This window comes from Podarcis bocagei, assembly GCF_964188305.1.
Source record: "Podarcis bocagei genome assembly, chromosome: 11".
NCBI lineage: Eukaryota > Metazoa > Chordata > Lepidosauria > Squamata > Lacertidae > Podarcis > Podarcis bocagei.
The window spans coordinates 55,965,740-55,988,647 of NC_138136.1; the positions used below are offsets into that span (position 1 = coordinate 55,965,740).

Sequence of the window (22,908 nt, forward strand, 5' to 3'; positions counted from 1 at the left end):
GCCAATAAAGCGAGATGAGCGCCGCAACCCCAGAGTCGGCCACGACTCGACCTAATGGTCAGGGGTCCCTTTACCTTTACCTATGTACAATATACCTATCTGCTAACTGAGGACTTGAACTCGGAGTTTCATAGGCCACCTCTAGCCTGTTGAACAGGGCTGGGCGATGGACTGATTATGGATGATTTAATTTCCAGACGACTTAATATATTTTTTAAATTCCCTAAACAGCACACACACAAAAACCCGAAGCAACAAGAGACAACGTAAATTAATATTTTTTTTACACTAAATACGTGTAAAAATGTTACATGAGTACCAAGTTATTAATATATCAGGCATGGCCAAACTTTGCCCTCCAGATGTTTTGGTACTACAATTCCCATGATCCCTAGCTAACAGGACAAGTGGTCAGGTATGATGGGAATTGTAGTCCCAAAACATCTGGAGGGCCAAGTTTAACCATGCCTGTAATATATATGCTGTTTAGTCATTTAGTCGTGTCCGACTCTTCGTGACCCCATGGACCAGAGCACCCCAAGCACATATCCCGCTTTATCACTACCCGAAGGAGTCTCAAAGTGGCTAACATTCTCCTTTCCCTTCCTCCCCCACAACAAACACTCTGTGAAGTAAGTGAGGCTGAGAGACTTCAGAGAAGTGTGACTGGCCCAAGGTCACCCAGCAGCTGCATGTGGAGGAGCAGAGACGCGAACCCGGTTCACCAAATTATGAGTCCACCGCTCTTAACCACTACACCACACTGGCTCCACACTGGAAAGAGCACACTTTTTCCTCGTTGCAGCAACTTTCACATAAGGCTATTAATGCAGAGGCTGTGCCAGGTTGGAAACTCATTTGGGAAGGGGAATAATAAAACCCAGACCTCCCTGAAGACCCACCAGGAATCCAAACACCTGGCCCTCTCTTGGGATGCTAATGACTAGCTCTCTGCAAATGTGATTCAGTGGAGAAAGGAGGAGACCCGCGCCCTGCCTGAATGATACCACAATGTCTCCCTTATTAATACAGCATGTTCTTACATTGTGTATACATTAAATCCGCTTTAATTGTTATTACCGTGGCTTAATTGCCTCTGCGTTGCCCCAAGCACCTGGGTGGAAGGGGCAAGGCTCGATGCTGCCAATATTTTTGGTACAGTTAAACCTATATGTATTATAGAAAAGCCTGTTAGTCTTGCTTCACCCAAGGACATCCTCTCAAAATGGCAGGTGTAAAGGTGAACTAGAAACTAAGAGACATGTGGTGAATGTGGTGGAAGTCTTTTAGAATATTTTAACTAGGATTTATATATTGTAATGTTTGAAGTATAAATTTGGTATTATTGATTATGAAAAGTACTGTATTTTTTGCTCTATAAGACGCACCAGACCACAAGACGCACCTAGTTTTTGGAGGAGGAAAACAAGAAAAAAAAAATATTATGAATCTCAGAAGCCAGAACAGCAAGAGGGATCGCTGCGCAGTGAAAGCAGCAATCCCTCTTGCTGTTCTGGCTTCTGGGATAGCTGCGCAGCCTGCATTCGTTCCATAAAATGTACACACATTTCCCCTTATTTTTTAGGAGGGAAAAAGTGAGTCTTATAGAGCAAAAAATACGGTATTTTTTCTTTTTCCTTTTCATTTATCTTTCATCTCTTTTCTTTTCTAGTCTGCATGTTGGAAAATACGTAGACAAATGTGTTTACAGTGTTATATTGATTGTTGTTTCTATTTCTTTTTTCTTTTTCTTTTCTTGTAATATTTAATAAAAACTAATAAAAACAAATCAAAATGGCTTCCAGCCATGAACGGCATCCTAGTGCATGGGTCCGTGCTCTTGCCCACATAGGGTGGACTTTCCAGAACAATTTAGACCACGTTTTCCCAACCTGGTGCCTTGCGGATGGGGTGTTTCTGTTTTTTTAAAATCACGAATCTTCCAGTCATTTGTTTCACTTGATGCAACTCAGTGCATTTGTTTCAAGCTGTGTAAAAATGCTTCGACTTACAGGAGGAATATTTTAAAATACACCTATCTTGGCGAATGAAAGATATGATTGTTCTTCTTCTTGTTTTCAGCTCTGTGTTTTGTGGCTTTTTAAATAATAATAATAATAATAATAATAATAATAATAATAATAATAATAACAATAATAATTTATTTATACCCCGCCCATCTGGCTGAGTTTCCTCAGCCACTCTGGGCAGTTCCCAATCAAGTGTTAAAAACAGTACAGCGTTAAATATTAAAAACTTCCCTGAACAGGGCTGCCTTCAGATGTCTTCTGAATGTCAGGTAGTTGTTTATCTCTTTGAAATCTGATAGGAGGGCGTTCCACAGGGCGGGCGCCACTACCAAGAAGGCCCTCTGTCTGGTTCCCTGTAGCCTCACTTCTCGCGATGAGGGAACCGCCAGAAGGCCCCTTGGCGCTGGACCTCAGTGTCCGCGCTGAACGATGGGGGTGGAGACGCTCCTTGTGGATTGCATTTGCACTCAGGTATTAATGTAGAGTTCCATAGTTCCGTCGCTGCAGATTCTGGGTGTCTAGGAGAGAAGCAGCTCCCTGGAAACACCCTCCTGATGAGGTCACTGAGCAGAACAGTTTGCAGGTGGCTGCTTTATCTCAGGATCCTAGGTGTGTAACCCGATAGCTCTGTCTGGCACCTGGAAGGGACAACTCAGCCTGCAATCTCCACCTTGCCACAGAGTCTACAAGATGACCTCCAGGTTGCCTTCACTCAGGATTGTGGAGGTGCCAGACTAGTCTTCATCCTTTTCTCTAGAGCAGGGGCCAGCAAACTTTTTCACCTGTGGGCTGGTCCACTGTCCTCAGACCATGTGGTGGGCCGGACTATATTTTTTTGGGAAAAAGAAAATAGAATGAATTCCTATGCCCCACAAATAACCCAGAGATGCATTTTAAATAAAAGCACACATTCTACTCATGTAAAAACACACTGATTCCCAGACCGTCCGTGGGCCGGATTTAGAAGGCCATTGGGCCGCATCCAGCCCCCAGGCCTTAGTTTGCCTGCCCATGCTCTATAGCAGCAGTTCTCAACCTGTGGGTAGCCAGATGTTGTTGGACTACAATTCCCATCGCCCCTAGCTAGCAAGGCCAGAGCTCAGGGATGATGGGAGTTGTAGTCCAACAACATCTGGGGACCCACAGGTTGAGAACCGCTGCTCTAGAGGAACAGTGATCTAAAACCAGTGCTCCTCGCCCCCCAGAAAAATAGGAGCCAGTACTCACCATGAAATTGTTACAGTATGTGCCACACTTTTTAACAACAACAACCAACGAAAGAGGTGCCGGTGTCCCCGGGGGGGGGGGGAGTATGCACTGGCTAAAACCATGTTTAAGTGCAAATGTTTCTGACATTACGTTGTGCGCTCTGCTGCACCCATGAACACAGAGAATGGAGTATCACAGGCTGAGTCAGCAGGCAACTTACAATTTTCCACCTGTGGTGTTCTGATCGAGTACCGAAAGTGCTCGTTTACGGGAGAAGAGAGCCACCCTAATTGTCTCTGACAATCCCAAAGGGGCGTTGCGAGACCAAGCTGCCCTCCACCCGCTTCAGACAGTGCCCTTGTTTTCAGGCTGGCACTTCACATTCCTCCCATGCCGACAGGAGCTGACAGCCTTTGCCCACCTACTGAACCAGCGTTGAAGGCTGCGGTGTATTTTGGGCAGCGAAGCCTCCTTGTAGCGCTTTGGGCAGGGTGGCAAATGGGCTTCCGCACTTGCCTTCAAAAAGCCCGAGAGCATCTCTTTCCCTTCCCTGGCCTGCTTCTGCACTGCCAAGCTGAGGCAGTCTTGTTGCCATGAATGAACCGTGATGACTAGGCTTGTGTTCCACCGAGGCAGCGTGTCGCCCCGCAGGAAAATAGCTGCCTGACACCTCTTCTCATTTGTTTGTTGTTCGTAAATTGCATTTATGCCCCATCCTTTTTCTCCACGGAGATCCAGGTGGCCTAGTTGGTTCCCCCTGCCTCATTTCATCCCACAACAACACTGTGAGGTAGGTTAGGCTGAGAGGCAGTGAGCTGAGAGGCAAGGTTTCCTCAGTGAGCTTTGTGGCCGAGTGGGGATTCGAACCCAGATCTCCCAGATCCGAGTCTGGCACACTAACCACTACACTGTATTGCCTCTCACAAAGGACTTGCACTCGCTTTTGTGTAGAGCCATCACCTCACGCTGTCCTCGGTTTAAGGTTGCTGGTCTGTAGCAGGAACGCCATTCAGGTTCCCTTATTTGTTTTAATTTCTTTATTAAATTTAATAAAGTCCCCTGCCGTGGCAGGAAGCAAGGCAGCCAGTGTGGTGCAGTGGTTAAGAGTAGTGGACTCGTAATCTGGTGAACCGGGTTCGCTTCCCAGCTCCTCTACATGCAGCTGCTGGGTGACCTTGGGCTAGTCACACTTCTCTCTGAAGTCTCTCAGCCCCACTCAACTCACAGAGTGTTTGTTGTGGGGGAGGAAAGGAAAGGAGAATGTTAGCCGCTTTGAGACTCCTTAGGGTAGTGATAAAGCGGGATATCAAATCCAAACTCTTCTTCTTCTTCTAATAAAGGAATCTCAGCTAGGTCATACATGACAGATGTGGGAAGCGATCTGTGGGACTGTATGTGTGTCCTGCACACCTAACAAATTTGGCAGAACAACAACAACAACAATCTCCTTTCCCTTTCCCCCCCACAACAAACACTCTGTAAGGTGAGTGGGGCTGAGAGACTTCAGAGAAGTGTGACTAGCCCAAGGTCACCCAGCAGCTGCATGTGGAGGAGCAGAGACGTGAACCCAGTTCCCCAGATTATGAGACTACTGCTCTTAACCACCACACCATGGTAGGTGTTCTGGCTGAGGTTCATAGAAGCACAGAATTGTAGAGTTGGAAGGGACCATGAGGGTCATCTAATCCAATCCTCTGTGATGCAGGAATCTTAGCTAAAGCGTTTCCTGGGCTTTATTTTGTGCTTTGATTAAACGCATGAATCTACAGCTCCAGATGTAATCTCTCAATCTTGTTAGCATTCCTCAGGGTAGAGAAAGGATGGAAAATGTGGATCCTACCACTCCTCAGGCACGAGGTCTTTTGAAGGTGCTTTATGATCTTTTGTGCTTCTCACAACACCCCTGAGAGGTAGGCCATAATTATTTCCGGTGTGCAGATGGATTTTTAAAATAATAATAATCATCAGATTTTTCTGTTGCAATTCCTCCCGTGCAAAGGGGGTAGGGGTAGGAATTGCGGTAGTGGATGCAAAATTCAGGCCACTGGGATTCTCAGCTGCCACTATTTCCTTAAACAAGTTTCTAGTCCATATGGGTGCAAAGGATTACCTGGAAGTTGCAGCCTCGGAATTGTGAAATGATGCGTTGGCAAGATATCCAGCATCCGAGCGCAGCCCATTCATGCCTTGCGTAACCGCGGGACAAAATTAGCAAATCTGGAGACACGATTATGCAAGTTGGCTCCCTATTTGCATAAGTTATGCAGGTTGCTGCCTTCACTATGTTTGGGGTGTGGGCAGAATTAATTAAAATAATAATGATAATGACGACAACAGCTCGGATTACAGCCTATCCCCGGATATAAATTGCAGGAAGACCTTTCCTCCAGGCTTGGCTTATATCTCCTGCAGGACTTAGCCTTGCTGTGGTCAAGTTAATCCTGTGTCAAAGTCACTTTTCCCTGGAAAAGAGGAACTTTGAATCGGCAGCTGGGGAGAAATTCCCCGATATGGGCGGACTCCTTTCTTTTCCAGTTTTTCCTTTTTACGAGGAACTTAAAATGAGGGAGAATAGAGGAGCTTCTCATTTCAAAACATGTTGTTCAGTCCTAATAGCTTGTAATGAGAGCTGGAGCAGTCTGGGTCTCTGAAGTGGCCGGAAAAGGGCGCCCAAGTGTTGGTGTGTGTGTGTGTGTGTAAAATCTTTAGGAATGAGAAGCGCCATTAATCTTGTTGACGTGCATCCTTGCTACTTCACCGCACTATGCTCCTTCCCTCAATAAACTCATAATAGTCCTTAGTATTTACTGCGAGTGCAAGTGCTGTTATTTTCCATGAAGCCAAAATCGTTTGGCAGGGCTTTTTGGAGCTCTCTTAAGGGAAGGAGAAGATGGGTCTCTGCCCCCAAGGAGCTTCCAATATAGGTTTAGGAGGTAGGGAGAAGAGCAAAGGAAGGGAGGGGAAGGAGGGCTAGACAAGGGGAACCAGGGTTGAGTGTCACACCAGTGGAGTCACACCCCTGCTCAGGCTGGGTTAAAGATGGAGCTGAGGGAGACGTTGTTTATATACTTCACAAAATTTATACGCTGCTTTCTTTCTTTTTGTAGCGAAACCTCAGAGCAGTTTACAAAGGGAATGAAGCAAAAGAATTGCCAGTAAAAAAACACAACCCAACAGTTTAAAACAACTCCGAAATATTAAAAAAAATTATTAAAATTGACGATAAGCTGAAAAGCAAATTAAAACACTGCCTCCAACAGCGAAAGCAGAACATAGCCATTGTGGCTAATAATAATAATAATAATAATAATAATAATAATAATAATAATAATAATTATTATTATTATTATTATTATTATTATTATTATTTATACCCCGCCCTCTCCAGCTAAGACCGGGCTCAGGGCTGCTAACACCAGATATAAAAACCATTGATTGAAATACAACTTAAAAAACAAGATTAAAATACAACATTAAAATGCAGCCTCCTTTCAGTAGAAACTGAAATCAAAAACTTTTGGGGGGATGAAAACGTCAAGTCTTCACCAAGTCGATATTGTCCTCCCCTGTGAATTTGTCTGGCCCCCTTTAAAATCGACCCAAGTTGGTGGCCACCACTGTTTCTTGTGGCAGTGAGTTCCATAGTTTATGAATTGCGTGAAGAAGTACTTTCTTCCTCCCCCCTCCCTGCCCTCTCTTAAGGGCAGCCTGCTGGCTAACCATGGGGAAAAGAAATCTTTTCACAGTGGCAAACATTTGCAGGATTATGCCCTTGGGGAGAGCAGACTGGTGGTCAAAGGCAGCAGAGGAGGTTTGAAGAAGAAAAAAAGGGAGAATTATGGAGAGAGGGAGGAGGAGGAGGAAGTGACTCAGTTGCTTGCAGGGAGGGTGGAGAGGACTGAAGATGGAGGAAAGGGAGGGGAAAGGAAAAGCGTTCCAGAAAGAGGGGGAGTGGTGGAGGACATGAATGAAAGAGAAGTCCCTCCCTGGGCTTTGGAGATGGACAGAGATGGAACCAGGCGTGGGGAAGCCAAAGTGCGTGGGAAGCAGAGAAGGGAGGAGAAGGAGATGTCGTCAGAGCCAAAAAGGCTCTCTGCACAGAAAGCCTTTTCTTAGCAGATGGAATCTGAACAGAAATACCCTCCCTGCCTGTGCCTTAGCAATGATCATCATTATTTTTTTGACGTGTTCGTTGCATTTATATCTTTTTAAAAATTATACATTTTTATTGATTTTTTAACGTATCAGTTCCAACAGTCATACAACATAACTCCTCATCTTATACAATGTTTTAGACTTCCGTCAAAACCTCTGATGCTTTCCCATTCTTTATTCTGCATTTCTTAATTTCTGTATTGCATTTAATTGTCCCTAACTAATAATTCTCTTCATAGACTTTCTTGCAATATTTCAAATGATCCTCCTTACAGAACTTCTTGCAGTCCTACTAGCGTAATCTGTTCCTCACAATTACTTTTCAAATAGTTCATATATTTGCTCCAGTCTTCTAAGAATCTCTGATCCCGCAGGTTTCGAATCCCTCCTGTTAATTTGTCTAATTCTGCGTGGTCCATCAATTTCATCCTCCATTCTCCCCCTCCATTAATCCCCACAAAAACCCTGCCAGGAAGGTTAGGCCATAAGGCAGGAACTGGCCCAAGGTTACTCAGTGACCTTCATGAAGAAGAGTTTGGATTTGATATCCCGCCTTTCACTCCCTTTAAGGAGTCTCAAAGCGGCTAACATTCTCCTTTCCCTTCCTCCCCCACAACAAACACTCTGTGAGGTGAGTGAGGCTGAGAGACTTCAGAGAAGTGTGACTGGCCCAAGGTCACCCAGCAGCTGCATGTGGAGGAGCAGGGAAGCGAACCCGGTTCCCCAGATTACAAGACTACTGCTCTTAACCACTACACCACACTGGCTCTCATGACTCGAACCCTGGTCTCTCCCAGGTCCCAATCCGACACTCTAAACACTACACCACACTGGCAGTGCCCCTGTATACTGCTGTTTCTTGCATTGCTCAGCCCCTTGTCCCTTGACTCTTTCTTTCCAGATCTGAGCAAAAATACCCCCTGAATTTCTCCACCTTATTTACAGACTGCAAAATAGCGGGGGTACGCCATTTTGGCAAAAAGTCTCTTTAACATTTTTTTGGGGGGGTGGGTGGGTAGGAAGGGACTGTCCATCACCACCGGCACAGCTTTCCCCCTCTTCCTCACCTCCAATTTTTATTCTTGGCAACCCTGCTTGCAGCGTATCCGCCATTTTGCACCCCAACAATGTTCCCTAGTCTGAGCATCATCCCATAGGGGGTGGGGGAGGAGGGGGGACGAATGGGAGCTGCCACTCCAAAAAAGCTGGGGCATATTTGGAGAATATTCCATAAAACCCACCTCTTTTTGAGGGAGGAGCTCAAAAAGAAAAATTGGAAGACTCTCAGATGTCTTCTCGGAAAACTCCTTTCGAAGAAATTCCAGCTCGTCTGTTTCCCTTCTCCCTCTTTCTCGTAAGGAGATGAGTCCTGCTGGATCAGACGAAAGGCCCATCAAGTTCAGCATTCTGATATCAGAGCACAATTCAAAGTGTTGGTGCCGACCTTTAAAGCCCTAAACGGCCTTGGTCCAGTATTCCTGAAGGAACATCTCCACCTCCATCCTTCAGCCTGGACACTGAGGTGCAGCACCAAGGACCTTCTGGCGGTTCCCTCACTGCGAGAAGCCAAGTTACAGGGAACCAGGCAGAGGGCCTTCTCAGTGGTGGCACCCGCCCTGTGTAATGCCCTCCCGCCAGATGTCAAAGAGAAAAACAACTACCAGACTTTTAGAAGACATCTGAAGGCAGCCCTGTTTAGGGAAGCTTGTAATGTTTAATAAGTTATTGTATTTTAATCTGTTGGAAGCCACCCAGAGTGGCTGGGGAAACCCAGCTAGATGGGTGGGGTATAAATAATAAAGTATTATTATTATTATTAACCAGATGACATAATGGGAATTCCCCCAAGCTTGAGCTGAGCACAATAACACTCTTCCAACCTGCGATTCCCAGCGACTAGCGCTTAGAGGTGTGCTCCGAATAGCCATAATAGCAGTCTCTTTTGAGTTAAAATGGACCTTCCTGTTTAGGTTCTCGCTTCATGGCTTCGATGCCAGAAGCTCTGCTGCAAGTCATATATGGTGTTATAGATCAGGGGACCTCCCACTAAGCCCTAGAAATTAATGAATGGTAGGATTTGCATTAATTGGGATATGGATGAAAGTACAGGCTGCACAACGCTGCTGGACAAGGAATTCCTGGGCTGGCTCATGCAAACCAGCCTGGCTGGCTGAAATATACTTGGATCAACTCAGTACATAACACTGGCTTAGCGAAGAGCAAATCTGTTAACACGACAAAGGGGCCATCCAAGAGGAAGCCTCTAGCCTGGGGAGACAGGTGCCAGGGTGGGTGTGAAGAGACAGGAAAAGGGAGACTTTTAGCAAGGTGTTCTGGGAAGAAGAAAGAGCAGGAAGAGAGACGGGCATCCATCTTGGGCAGGCTGGCTGAAGGCTGGCTGCACTGCTGTGGGGGGACAAGCCCCTCTTGGAATGACCATGCTGTAAGACATAGGTAGGCAAACTAAGGCCCGGGGGCCGGATCCGGCCCAATCGCCTTCTAAATCCGGCCCGAGGATGATCTGGGAATCAGCGTGTTTTTACATGAGTATGCGTGCTTTTATTTAAAATGCACCTCTGGGTTATTTGTGGGACACAGGAATTCATTCATTCTCCCCCCCCCGATATAGTCCGGCCCCCCACAAGTTCTGAGGGCCCCCTGCTGAAAATTTTTGCTGACCCCTGCTGTAAGATCTGGACTCCCTCCATGCAGACTGAAGGTATAAATAGGTGAATAAACCATATTTCTTAATGCTTAGACACTATCTGCTGTGTCTCAATTCTCCAAAGGAACGCAGACCTGAAGGAGTGCTTGGAACCCCCTGGAATCTTGCAGAGAGTGTGGGGTGTGACACACAACTTTTGTAGCAATATTCTTAGTCTTTAAGCTGTCATGGGACCCTTTGCTGTTTTGCTGGGGGTTGGGGAAGTTGGTTTGCGTCGCTGCAACGGACTAACCCTGCCGAAATATGCCCGCCCTGCATCTGTTAAATGTCCCAGAATCTCCTGGCACCTTATCATTTGCTCAAAGTCAGTAGGATGAAAAGGGAGAGAACTCCCCCACCCTTACGAACCGCTTGTGCGTTAATTGCAAGTTAATAAAAACCCTGGCCGTCTCTGTGCTGAACTCGGGTGCATTCGGAGACTGAAGGGCGAGCTATGCAAAAACGTGTAGGAAGGGATAAGAAAAACATCCCGGCCTCGGGAGCGAGATTGGGCTGGGCCGGAGGGGGAGAGGGAGTTGAGGTCATCTCTCCTTTGGAGAGGCGAGAGGGTGTTTGCGGTTACACTGCATTCCTCAATCTGCCTTCACAGGAATTAAGGCTGTAGCGGCTGGCAGAGGGATTGGAGGTGGGAGAGCCAGGCAAGACCAGCCTGACAGTAAGGAAGATGGCATTTATATTTCCGAGGCGATACGATACAATACGATACAAAACGATACAATATGACGATCTCTATGGTCATTGTCCCATGTTGTTGTTGTGTAGTCGTTTAGTCGTGTCTGACTCTTCGTGATCCCATGGACCAGAGCACGCCAGGCACTCCTGTCTTCCACTGCCTCCCGCAGTTTGGTCAAACTCATGCTGGTAGCTTTGAGAACACTATCCAACTATCTCGTCCTCTGTCGTCCCCTTCTCCTTGTGTCCTCCATCTTTCCCAGCATCAGGGTCTTTTCCAGGGAGTCTTCTCTTCTCATGAGGTGGCCAAAGTGCTGGAGCCTCAGCTTTACGATCTGTCCTTCCAGTGAGCACTCAGGGCTGATTTCCTTCAGAATGGATAGGTTTGATCTTCTTGCAGCCCATGGGACTCTCAAGAGTCTCCTCCAGCACCATAATTCAAACCATCAATTCTTCGGCGATCATTGTCCCATACAGAACAACAAAATTGAAAAATCTACATAAGACATTCAGAAACCAACAAGCCTGCTATCCCAGCCATTAAAATCTGGTTAGCCTCCTAAAAATTCTGATACCCCATTTTTAAATACAGTGGTACCTCGGGTTAAGTACTTAATTCGTTCCGGAGGTCCGTTCTTAACCTGAAACTGTTCTTAACCTGAAGCACCACTTTAGCTATTGGGACCTCCTGCTGCCACCGCGCTGCCGGAGCACGATTTCTGTTCTCATCCTGAAGCAAAGTTCTTAACCCGAGGTACTATTTTCGGGTTTGCGGATTCTGTAACCTGAAGCGTATGTAACCCGAGGTACCACTGTACAATATACTCCCACAGAGACTCCTTATACTCTGTTTAAAACCAAAATCGCATTTGGATAGAAACTGTTTCTCAGGCAGCTGGTCCTAGTCTTTATAACCCTGTACCTTCTTCCAGAAGGCAGAAGCTGAAAGAGATCATTTCCGGGGTGCGCACTATTCTGTGCTATCTCTGCAGGTTTCTTATAGCACCTGGAAGCATAGATTTGATCCAAGGTGGGAAGAGTGCACCCAATTATTCTCTCCGCAGTCTTTACAACCCTGGACAGCATTGTTTTTCCCCTGACCGTGCAGCTCCCAAACCACACACACAGACCATAAGTTAATGCACTCTCCACAGTACAATAGTAAAATGCCATCAACAGGTCCTTTGAGAGATTGTTTCCATTGGTCAAGCAGATGGGAAGCCTATTTGCAGGACACAAGCATCAAACCACTCGTAGAGGAGTAGAGGCTTGATCCTAAGTGTCCCCAGTCTTAGTCTAGCTCTCTAACCATGTGATTGAAACATGTATCACACAGCCAACAGCCTGTAAAGCTGCAAGTTTCGGCAACTTTTTGTGTGTGCACCAGATAATTGACATTATGAGGTAGTTTCTGGATCCAACGGAAAACAAGTAACATGGGAATTTTAACTAGGAACTGTTAAAAGTGGTGCTTCACAGCGCTAAAGAGCTCCCATTACCTTCTCATGTAACCAGCAGAAATCAAATAAATTATGCAAAGTAAGTTGATACATTTTACTGTAAGGGCAATGTGTGTTGCTGTAAGCTCGGTCAATGTTGGCATTTACTGGTCTGTTTTAAGATTAGAACAGGGCCAGGGTTGAAATGTCACAAAAGTTGATGTCGTGACCAACAGAGTGCTCCCGGTTCATGTTCCCAACGATCATTCTAGTGCCAACCCCCACGTTTCCACGGAAAAGAAAATGCTTGGCTTTGGGCATTCTTAAGAACGCCCAAATCCCAACAAAAGTTGTGGCTTAGAAAATAGTAATTGAGAAATTGACTCACCAGCCAGTAGTGTATGAAACTGCTTGGTATTGAAGCAGCTTTAAGGCCTCTTCCAATCCTTATATCTTTTTGACAGGAGATATCATGGACTCAGTCCATGATATGGCACCTCCTACTCAGACTCTTAGGGACGTGGGTGGCACTGTGGGTTAAACCACAGAGCCTAGGACTTGCCGATCAGAAGGTCAGCGGTTCGAATCCCCATGACAGGGTGAGCTCCCATTGCTCGGTCCCTGCTCCTGCCAACCTAGCAGTTCGAAAGCACGTCAGAGTGCAAGTAGATAAATAGGTACCACTCTGGTGGGAAGGTAAATGGCATTTCCATGCACTGCTCTGGTTCTCTAGAAGTGGCTTAGTCATGCTGGCCACATGATCCGGAAGCTATACGCCGACCAATAAAGCGAGATGAGCGCTGCAACCCCAGAGTTGGTCACGACGGGACCTAATGGTCAGGGGTCCCTTTACCTTTTTACTCAGACTCTTGGCCCATCTTGACCACTATTGTCTTAATCAGGTGAGGAGAACCTCCACCTGCAGGTGAAGTTTGGCCAGGCATGGGCCCTAATTTGTCCCACAAGGCCATTCACCTGACCCACACCTGGCACCAGTTGTGATGTCACATGTGGAGCAGGTAGAGTCATGCCTGGACCAGCTGCACAACTGAGATCCCCACGGGGAATTTGATTGCACAGCTAATCCCTGCAGGAAGCAGGGTTGAAATCACCCTCCAGACCTTTGGGGGTTGCCTGCATGACTTCCCCAGTTGCACAGCCCATCCCTGCAGAAAGCAGACTCACCAGCCTGGTGCTTGGGAAACACTGAGCACCAGGCTGGCAAAGGCTGCAGTTCCAACAACCACTGGTGGTTGGTGCTTGGAAAGCATTGCATAAGGGACTTTTGACAACACAGCTGACAGTCATCTGGTCACATGATTGGCAGGAGGGCTGTCACACCCACTTGTCAGAGTTGACCAATGGGGATGGGGACCAATAAGGGTTTGGTCTGCTGGGTCAAAAAGATTTTCCATTCCTGGTTTCAATTCTTGGGCAGGAATCCTTCCCTACCTATCTGCATATATCAGGGCTGGGCATCAGTCCGAGGTGAGTCAGGAACCATGGGAGAGGCCTGTAGTCAAGACCAAAAGGTGGGTCAGAAGTGAATGGAAATGCAGATTAAGGAGGAAGCCAGAATCAAAACCTCAACTGCTTAGGAGCTACTTTGGCAACTAAGCGATATGTACATTAAATGATGGTGATAATGTTGGTAATTTTTTGGAATATTTTTAATTAGAAATTTCAACATAACAATTTATCAAAAACATATCATCCTCATTTCCCCCCTATTTTTCCCTCCCCCCAAAAAGAAAAAAAAAACCACTCCCACCCCCCCAACTTCCCTCAGCTCCCCTCTCTGGTTTTTCAGCACATGTTATTCTCTGCATATAATAAAATTGTAAAGATCCTTAATTTATCTATCTTATCTATTGCCAATACAGTGGTACCTCGGGTTACATACGCTTCAGGTTTCATACGCTTCAGGTTACAGACTCCGCTAACCCAGAAATAGTGCTTCAGGTTAAGTTTGCTTCAGGATGAGAACAGAAATTGTGCTCCGGCGGCGCGATGGCAACAGAAGGCCCCAATAGCTGAAGTGGTGCTTCAGGTTAAGAACAGTTTCAGGTTAAGAACGGACCTCCGGAACAAATTAAATACTTAACCCGAGGTAAACACTGTAATAAATTTGTGTATGTTTATTCAAAACCTGCCAAGGAGTCCAGTTCATTTTGTTGTTTCTTTAAGTACTTTGACAAAGGTTCCCATTCTTCTTTAAAGTCACAGTTGTCCTTATCACGCAGTTTGTGTCTCAATTTCGCCAATTCCGCATAGTCCATCAGTTTTTCTTGCCACAGTTCTTTGGTCGGGATTTCTTCATTCTTCCATCCTTGTGCTATTAAGACTCTTGCCGCCGTTGTCACGTACATGAAGATGTTTTTCAGTTTCCTTGGCAGGTCTTTTCCTACAATCCCTAACAAGAATGCTTCAGGTTTTTTTGTGAATGTTAACTGGAACATTTTCTTCAAATGTTGGTAATTAATAAATGTCTGGTAAGGATACAGGAACACACTAGGGTTCAAGATGGCCTTGCTGTACAAGCAAAGCTCATCTGGAACAGGAGGTCCTTTGATACCCAATACTTTCCAGGCAGCCAATGGGGATGGAGCCAGTTCAGGGTTGTGAAGGTTACTTCATGGAAAAGGGTGCGACTCCCAATTCACTGGCTCACCACATGGGGCAGCTGTCCACAGTTCCCAGCAACTCCTGACCACCCATCTATCGAAATATGCATGTAAATACACGTGGAATCACAGAATTGTAGAGTTGGAAGGCACCCATAGCTGTCAACGTTTCCCTTTTTTAAAGGGAAATTCCCTTATTCCGAATAGGATTCCTCACAAGAAAAGGGAAAAGTTGACAGCTATGAAGGGACCCCGAGGGCCATCTAGTCCAGTGCAATGCAGGAATCTCAACTGAAGCATCCAGTGACAGATGGCTGTCCAACCTCTGCTTAAAAACCTCCAATGGAGAGACCACAGCCTCCCGAGGGAGACCATTCCATTGCTGAACAGCTGTTACTGTCAGAATGTTCTTCCTGATGTTGAGTCGGAATCCCCTTTCTTATAACTTGAAGCTGTCATTTTGGGTCCTCCTTTCCAGAGCAGGAGAAAACAAGCCATGTTCATCTTCCATGTGAAAGCCCTTGAGAAATTTGAAGGTGGCTAGCAGACCTCCTCTCAGTCTCCTACTTTTCATGCTAAGCATTCCTCACTCCCTCAACCATTCCTCATAAGGCTTGGTTGCCACACTCTTGATCATCTTGGTTGCCCTCCTCTGCCCACGTTCTAGCTTGCCAATATGCTTCTTAAATTGTGGCGCCCAGAACTGGACATGGTACTCCAGGTGTGGTCTGCCAAAGGCAGAAAAGAGTGATACCATTTCCCTTGATTGAGACACTATACTTCTGTATATTTCCGTATAGTTAAAGCCATGGTTTTCCCAGTAGTGATGTATGGAAGTGAGACCATAAAGAAGGCTGATCGCTGAAGAATTGATGCTTTTCAATTATGGTGCTGGAGGAGACTCTTGAGAGTCCCATGGACTGCAAGAAGATCAAACCTATCCATTCTGAGGGAAATCAGCCCTGAGTGCTCACTGGAAGGACAGATTCTGAGGCTCCAAGACTTTGGCCACCTCATGAGAAGAGAAGACTCCCTGGAAAAGACTCTGATGTTGGGAAAGATGGAGGGCACAAGGAGAAGGGGACGACAGAGGACGAGATGGTTGGACAGTGTTCTTGACGCTACCAGCATGAGTTTGACCAAACTGCGGGAGGCAGTGGAAGACAGGAATGCCTGGTGTGCTCTGGTCCATGGGGTCACGAAGAGTTGGACATGACTAAACGACTAAACAACAACAACAAAACCTCTGTATACATACATACATATTATATTTTCTTGCTTAACATTGAGTTAGCAGAACTTTGCACATGTACAGCTTCCCAGTTTACATTTCTCGTCTCTCGATTTGCATTGGAGGCCTTTGGGAAAATAGGCTTAGCTCAGGGCTAGCTAACATGCTGCCCTCTTGAAGTTTTGGACTGCAGCTCTGCGGAGCTCTGACCATTGGCCCTGCTGGCCGAGGTGCTAGATCTTGTAGGGTACCATGTTTGCTACCCCTGACTTAGTCACACACTTGCTGTGATCACATGTTTGAGGATCCTGCACCATATGACATACTGCACTTGCACAGTGACCTGGCCTTAGGTAACTATAGGAGAACATCTCTCTGCTTGCCACCAGCCGAAGTCGATAAATGAAGGTTGCTATGGTTAAACACCCCAGGTATTTAATCATTAACACACACTCTCACCCTTTCCCTTTCACTAGCCTCTTGCCCCAGCTTCCTAGAAGGAGCAGCTCTTAGCAGAAGCTACAAGCAAAATTTCAAAAAACGTTTTTGTGTGTGTGAGACCACCCCCCTCTAGTTTTTCCAGACCGTATATCGGGTGGCAAAGTCAAATGCAAATGAAAATCAAGGGGAACAGGCAGCCATTACCCAGAATCCTTTTCCCAAGACATCAGGCCGTTGCCGTATGTTCTTGATGAGTTAATTAATGCTCAAGGACATAATAGGGCAGATTTGTGCAGCCAGTTAAAATGTCGCACAGGTAAAACGAAAATGGATGGGGGAAGGGTCTGCCTGGAGTTGGGTAAAGGGCAGCGGGTGCTCATCTTCTTGTGGAACAACTCCTTAGCAATCTTTGGATGAGTGAGATGCCCTTTGGACGTCACGAGATGATAGGAGTAGCTACTGTGGCATTTTTGTAGGGCTCTCCCCTCCTCCTAATCAGCCGGCTAAGTAACTCTGGCAATTGTGGGTTCGTTGCAGAAGTGGAATTTACGAGGCTCACACCTGACGCCTCTCTTGACAAGTCTCTTCTTCAGGGTTTGGAGATGAGCCGATTCAGAAGTCCCGCTTTGAAACAGACCCCCAAAATCCTGTTGTTTGTAACTCAAACACTGCAAAATAGTGGTCCGGCAAGATCCTCAGCAGTTTTCAAGTCGTCCGTGGGGAGGAAAGGTTTAGGAAGTCCTCTGTATCTCTGTTCCACACGACTTGGAAACAATGGTATTGAATAGCATCTAAATTTAAAAAACCCCAAATAGAATTAGAGTATATACTCCCATCATCCCCAGCCAGCTTTGCCAATGGTCAGGAATGATGGGAGTTGTAATCCAACAGTGTCTGGCGACCCAGGGTTCTTAAACACAGATGTTCACAATACTGAGACGGACCAATGACCTGTGTTGGCGCATGGAAGCATTTTGACTTGCTAAGGTTGTGCTACCATTTGCAGAATGCAATGGGCAAGGCTTGCTTGCTTGCTTGAGCCATTTGGATTGGTTTCAGCATAGATTTCCCACTAAGCAACCAACCCCATGCACCAGAAGCTGGCTTAAAGCAAGCCTTAAAGTTAAGCAGGCATACAATTGCACCGGTTCCAAACTGCAACTAATCCAGAATGCGGCAGCTAGACTGGTGACTGGGAGTGGCCGCCGGGACCACATAACACCGGTCCTGAGAGATCTGCATTGGCTCCCAGTACGTTTCCAAGCACAATTCAAAGTGTTGGTGCTGACCTTTAAAGCCCTAAACGGCCTCAGTCCTGTATACCTGAAGGAGCATCTCCACTCCCATCGTTCAGCCTGGACACTGAGATCCAGTGCCTAGGGCCTTCTGGCGGTTTCCTCATTGCAAGAAGTGAGGTTACAGGGAACCAGGCAGAGGGCCTTCTTCGTAGTGGCGCCCGCCCTGTGGAACACCCTTCAGATGTGAAGGAAATAAGCAGCTATCTTATCTTTAAAAGACATCTGAAGGCAGCCCTGTTTTTAATATTTAATACTGTATAGTTTTTAACACTCAATTGGAAGCCGCCCAGAGTGGCTGGGGAAACTCAGCCAGATGGGCGGGGTATAAATATTATTATTATTATTATTATTATTATTATTATTATTATTATTAACCTGGTTCATCAGAGGGGGTGGTGCTGCTCTGTTTTAGCCTGGAAGAGAGAAAAGAATCCTTTAAAAGTAGTGTTCTGTGCTGGGTTGCCAGGTCGTGTGACCAAGCTGAATGCACTTAAGATTCAGACCAAGTCTCTTCCTCTGCCCCCCCCCAATGGCCCGGGGGGGGGGATTTACACTGACTTTTGGCACAGCTCACCCAAATGTTTCATTGGCTGAGCTACAATTGGAGACTTAACACCGCCTGAGCCCAGTGGACCTTACAATAGGACTGCCCTCCAATTCTCTACCAAGGCAGATCTGATCTCTACCGCATATTTTGAAACAGAATCTATTAGTGATATTTGCGTATGAAGGGTGTTCTCTCGCTGTTTATTCTTACGGCCATGTGTTCTGTCATGATTCCCTGACACTTGGGGCTTATCCACACTTCCCTTTCCTCTGTGCATTCCAAGCGTGGTCCGTGAGCAAAACCTCTGTTTCTGAGCACCCTTTTTCCCCTGCTTTCCCTGTGAAAACCTGCTCTTTAGCACACCGCCGGAGCAAACAGCAATGCACAGAAAACCCCAATTGAAGTTTGCTCCAATTGAGCGCCAAAGAGCAGGTTTTTGCAGGCAGAAAAACTCACGTTTGGACACAGAGCTTTTAGGAAAGGATCTGTGCCTGGAAAGATTGGGGCAAGAGGGATAAGCCCTTAGTCTTGTAGTCAATCTATCGATAATATCCAATCAGCTTTGGGATGTGGAATCTCTGTTACTCCAGGAAGGGGTTCTTGAAGCCAGATACAGTGGTACTTCGGGTTACATACGCTTCAGGTTACATACGCTTCAGGTTACAGACTCCACTAACCCAGAAACAGTACCTCAGGTTAAGAACTTTGCTTCAGGGTGAGAACAGAAATCGTGCTCCGGCGGCGCGGCAGCAGCGGGAGGCCCCATTAGCTAAAGTGGTGCTTCAGGTTGAGAACAGTTTCAAGTTAAGAACGGACCTCCGGAACGAATTAAGTACTTAACCTGAGGTACCACTGTATTGAGAGCCAGAAATCTTTAAGTGGGTCAAGTGAAGATCTGAACCAGGGTGATATAAACTGAACAAGGAAGTTGTTGCAACATCCACCCACTTCCTGCCTCCCCAGCCCAGCTCCCAGCTCCCATTTATCTTTTCTCCATAGGCCAGACCTCTCCGCAGTCATTGTGCTGTGGGCACAAAAAACAGCCCAAGTTCCTTCCTTTGCAGTACAGATGTCCAGTGTGCTGCCCTCCACCCAGGCTGACCCTGACACAGAAGATTGGCTGTGTCATTTCATTTGCTGGGCTTTTGTGCGGGTTTTCCTGATGAAGGCAAACAGATGCTTGACACTATCTGCCCTCTCCATGGTGTCCCCTCCCTGCTTTGAAGAATCACTGTCCCTGCCTCCTCGGGACAGTGGACACTCTGTGGACACGTGGCCTTTGCCATGCATGGCTTATGTCTTCCCAGGGCTTGAGTCCAGATGCCAACCATTGGCTGAAGCCTCTTTGAGGTTACATTATTGCACTTGCCTGGCCAAGCTGCTCTTTCCCCAATTGCTGCCTCTGTGATGGGTCTGATACATCCCAAATTCCTCAAAAGTGCCTTGGTCCCGTATACCTGAAGGAGCGTCTCCACCTCCATCGTCCTGCCTGAATACTGAGGTCCAGTTCCCTCGCTGCGAGAAGCCACATTACAGAGAACCAGGCAAAGGGCCTTCTTGGTGGTGGCACCTGCCCTGTGGAATGCCCTCCCACCAGATGTCAAAGAGAACAACAACTACCAGACTTTTAGAAGACATCTGAAAGCAGCCCTGTTTAGGGAAGCTTTTAATGTCTAATAGGTTATTGTATTTTCTGTTGGAAGCCGCCCAGAGTGGCTGGGGAAACCCAGCCAGATGGGCGGCGTATAAATAATAAATTATCATCATCATCATCATTATTATTATTAAAGTGGGCATAGCCCACCTCTCCCCATTTGAACGAACCTGGACCCTGCGGTCATCAGTTGAGGCCCTTCTTCATGCGCCTCCTTCACAAGACATCCAGAGGGCAGCAATGCAAGAACGGGGCCTTTTCTGCATTGGCTACCTGCTTGTGGACTGATCTCCCCAAGGAGGCTTGCCTGGTGCCTTCATTAAATATCTTTAGGCACCAGGCAAAACATTCCTCTTATCCCAATCTGTGGCTTTTAAAACCGTGTGTGAGGGTTATTGTTATTGTTTGTTATTATGGTATGTATTCTTGTGGGGTTTTTAATTTTAAACTGCTTTAGCATGAAGGGCAGTATAGAAATTTAATGAATAATAGCGATGGTAATAATTGATCAGCCACCTAGTTCTGCATCATAACCGGGCCATGAGAGCACCTGCGTGTTATTCATGTCACTGGCAGATCATGTGCGTAGAACATGAGGCCGGAGGAACATCGCCCGGCTGTGGGGCGTGGAGGCCACACCCCACAAGGCCCTTTCCACCTGGCCTAGGGGACTGGGCACAGACACACCAGTCACCCTGAAGAGGCTCCTTGTGAGGCCGGAGGAACATCACCCAGCTAATGTTTTATTTGTTTATTGATTTTAATACGGTGTACACAGCTTTGAGATTTTTATTAAACATATAAAGCGGTATAGAAATAAAAAAATGGGACGGTTGTACGACAATGAACACTCATCTTGATTCCCTTGTGTGGAGGTAATAAGTCTTCCCATAAATCACTTCTATATCCCACTTTCTTAATGCATTACCCTGTCACTTGCCTAACAGCAAATAGTCATAAAAAGTGGATGTGTTGCTCCAAAGCACTTTACAGTAATTGCATAAACCTGAATGTTATTGAATTCCACCTCCCAAATGTTGGCACCCTATTCCTGCTGTTGTTCCCAAACACCTGGTATTCCGAGCCGCTGGTATACTGAACTGGGAGGGTTCCATGTGGCCACTAACCGTTAATAGCACTACCCTGTATGCATTTAAATCTTAAATGGCAGGCAATTCAGTCCTCTGTGACACTGCCCACTGTCCTGCACAGAGTCGCCCACACAATCCAGATTACTGTGTGATGCAAGTCGGTTTCAGCTGCCTGAAAAGCCACCGGCCCCAGGTGAATCAAGCAATCGAGCCAAGTTGCGCATTGCAGGGGGAAGATGAAAAAGCAGGACAAAAGCGGAAAGGGTGGGGGATAGAAATTAAAACAGGGGTGTGCAGGATCTGACTGACTGGAGTCAGGAAAGATTTTCCTTTGGAGCAGATTGGCCAATGAACTTAAACACACACACACTCACACACACACGTACACACACACATACACACATGATCAGTGGTCATTCTGACCTTGAGAAACTTCCTTCCTGATTCCAGTCAGTCTACATGCAAGCCCAGTCTGTTGTCTGAGGCATCTGAAGGAATCTTTATTAGAGGCAACCTTCCTGCCTCTGGCTGCAACAGTCCCTGGTGTACCTAAGGAAACGACCTGAAAGCCCACCCACAGCTTCCCCTTGGCCAAAATGTCTGGTATACAAAAAGCTAGCTTATCAGGGAGAAGAAGAACCCAGTGTGGTGTAGTGGTTAAGAGCGGTAGTCTTGCAATCTGGGGAACCGGGTTCACTTCCCCGCTCCTCCACTTGCAGCTGCTGGGTGACCTTGGGCCAGTCACACTTCTTTGAAGTCTCTCAGCCTCACTCACCTCACAGAGTGTTTGTTGTAGGGGAGGAAGGGAAAGGAGAATGTTAGCCGCTTTGAGACTCCTTAGGGTAGTGATAAAGCGGGATATAAAATCCAAACTCTTCTTCTTCTTCTTCTTCTTCTTCTTCTTCTTCTTCTTCTTCTTCTTCTTCTTCTTCTTCTTCTTCTTCTCTGTGGCATGCAAGCTTGAGTAGGAAGACAGAGGAGTCTCCCCAACCCCATTCAGCCTCAGTTACCATCCTTGCCACTCTTAGGATGAGAGGCACAGATTCCAGGTTATGGTACTACTACTAATAATAAATTTATACCCCGCCCATCTGGCTGGGTTTCCCCAGCCACTCTGGGCAGCTTCCAACAAAATATTAAAATACAGTAGTCCATCAAACATTAAAAGCGTCCCTAAACAGGACTGCCTTCAGGTGTCTTTTAAAAGTCTGGTAGTAGTTCTTCTCTTTAACATCTGGTGGGAGAACGTTCCACAGGGTGGGTGCCACTACCGAGAAGGCCCTCTGCCTGGTTCCCTGTTATTTGGCTTCTTGCAGTGAGGGAACCGCCAGAAGGCCCTCGGCGCTGGATCTCAGTGTCCAGGCTGAACGATGGGGGGTGGAGACACTCCTTCAGGTATACTGGACCGAGGCCATTTAGGGCTTTAAAGGTCAACACCAACACTTTGAATTGTGCTTGGAAATGTACTTTCCATCTTCCATCCCCTTTCATTACTTGTTGCCTTCCTCTTGTTAGTTCGGGGGTTGCTCAAGTGACTATCCAGTACTCCAGCATAGATTTTTTCAGGTTGAAAACGACAATTTTAGCAATTTGCTTGAAAATTATTTAAACTTTGACATTTTAAACTCCAGTTCAGCTCCCTCCCACTGATTCCCTCCCACTGATTATATGTCATCCCTCCTTTCCTGGTTCTTTCTGAATTAAGTTGTGATCACGTAGGAACATAGGCAGCTGTCTTATACTGTGTCAAAACTTTGGCCCATTTGGTCTACCTGGAACTGTCGCTGGCGAT

At 46.5% G+C, this 22,908-nt stretch overlaps 1 protein-coding gene and 1 long non-coding RNA gene across 2 annotated transcripts in view; one reads left to right on the forward strand and one right to left on the reverse strand.

Moving 5' to 3' along the window:
• The window catches only part of LOC308597447, a 353,006-nt gene extending 351,604 nt beyond the window's left edge, over window positions 1-1,402 (reverse strand). The window contains exon 1 of the long non-coding RNA XR_014012995.1: window positions 1,363-1,402. This is a non-coding gene — a long non-coding RNA (uncharacterized lncRNA). The remainder of the gene's footprint in view (window positions 1-1,362) is intronic.
• The window catches only part of ZBTB7C (zinc finger and BTB domain containing 7C), a 235,269-nt gene that overhangs the window by 98,564 nt on the left and 113,797 nt on the right, over window positions 1-22,908 (forward strand). The window lies entirely within an intron of this gene.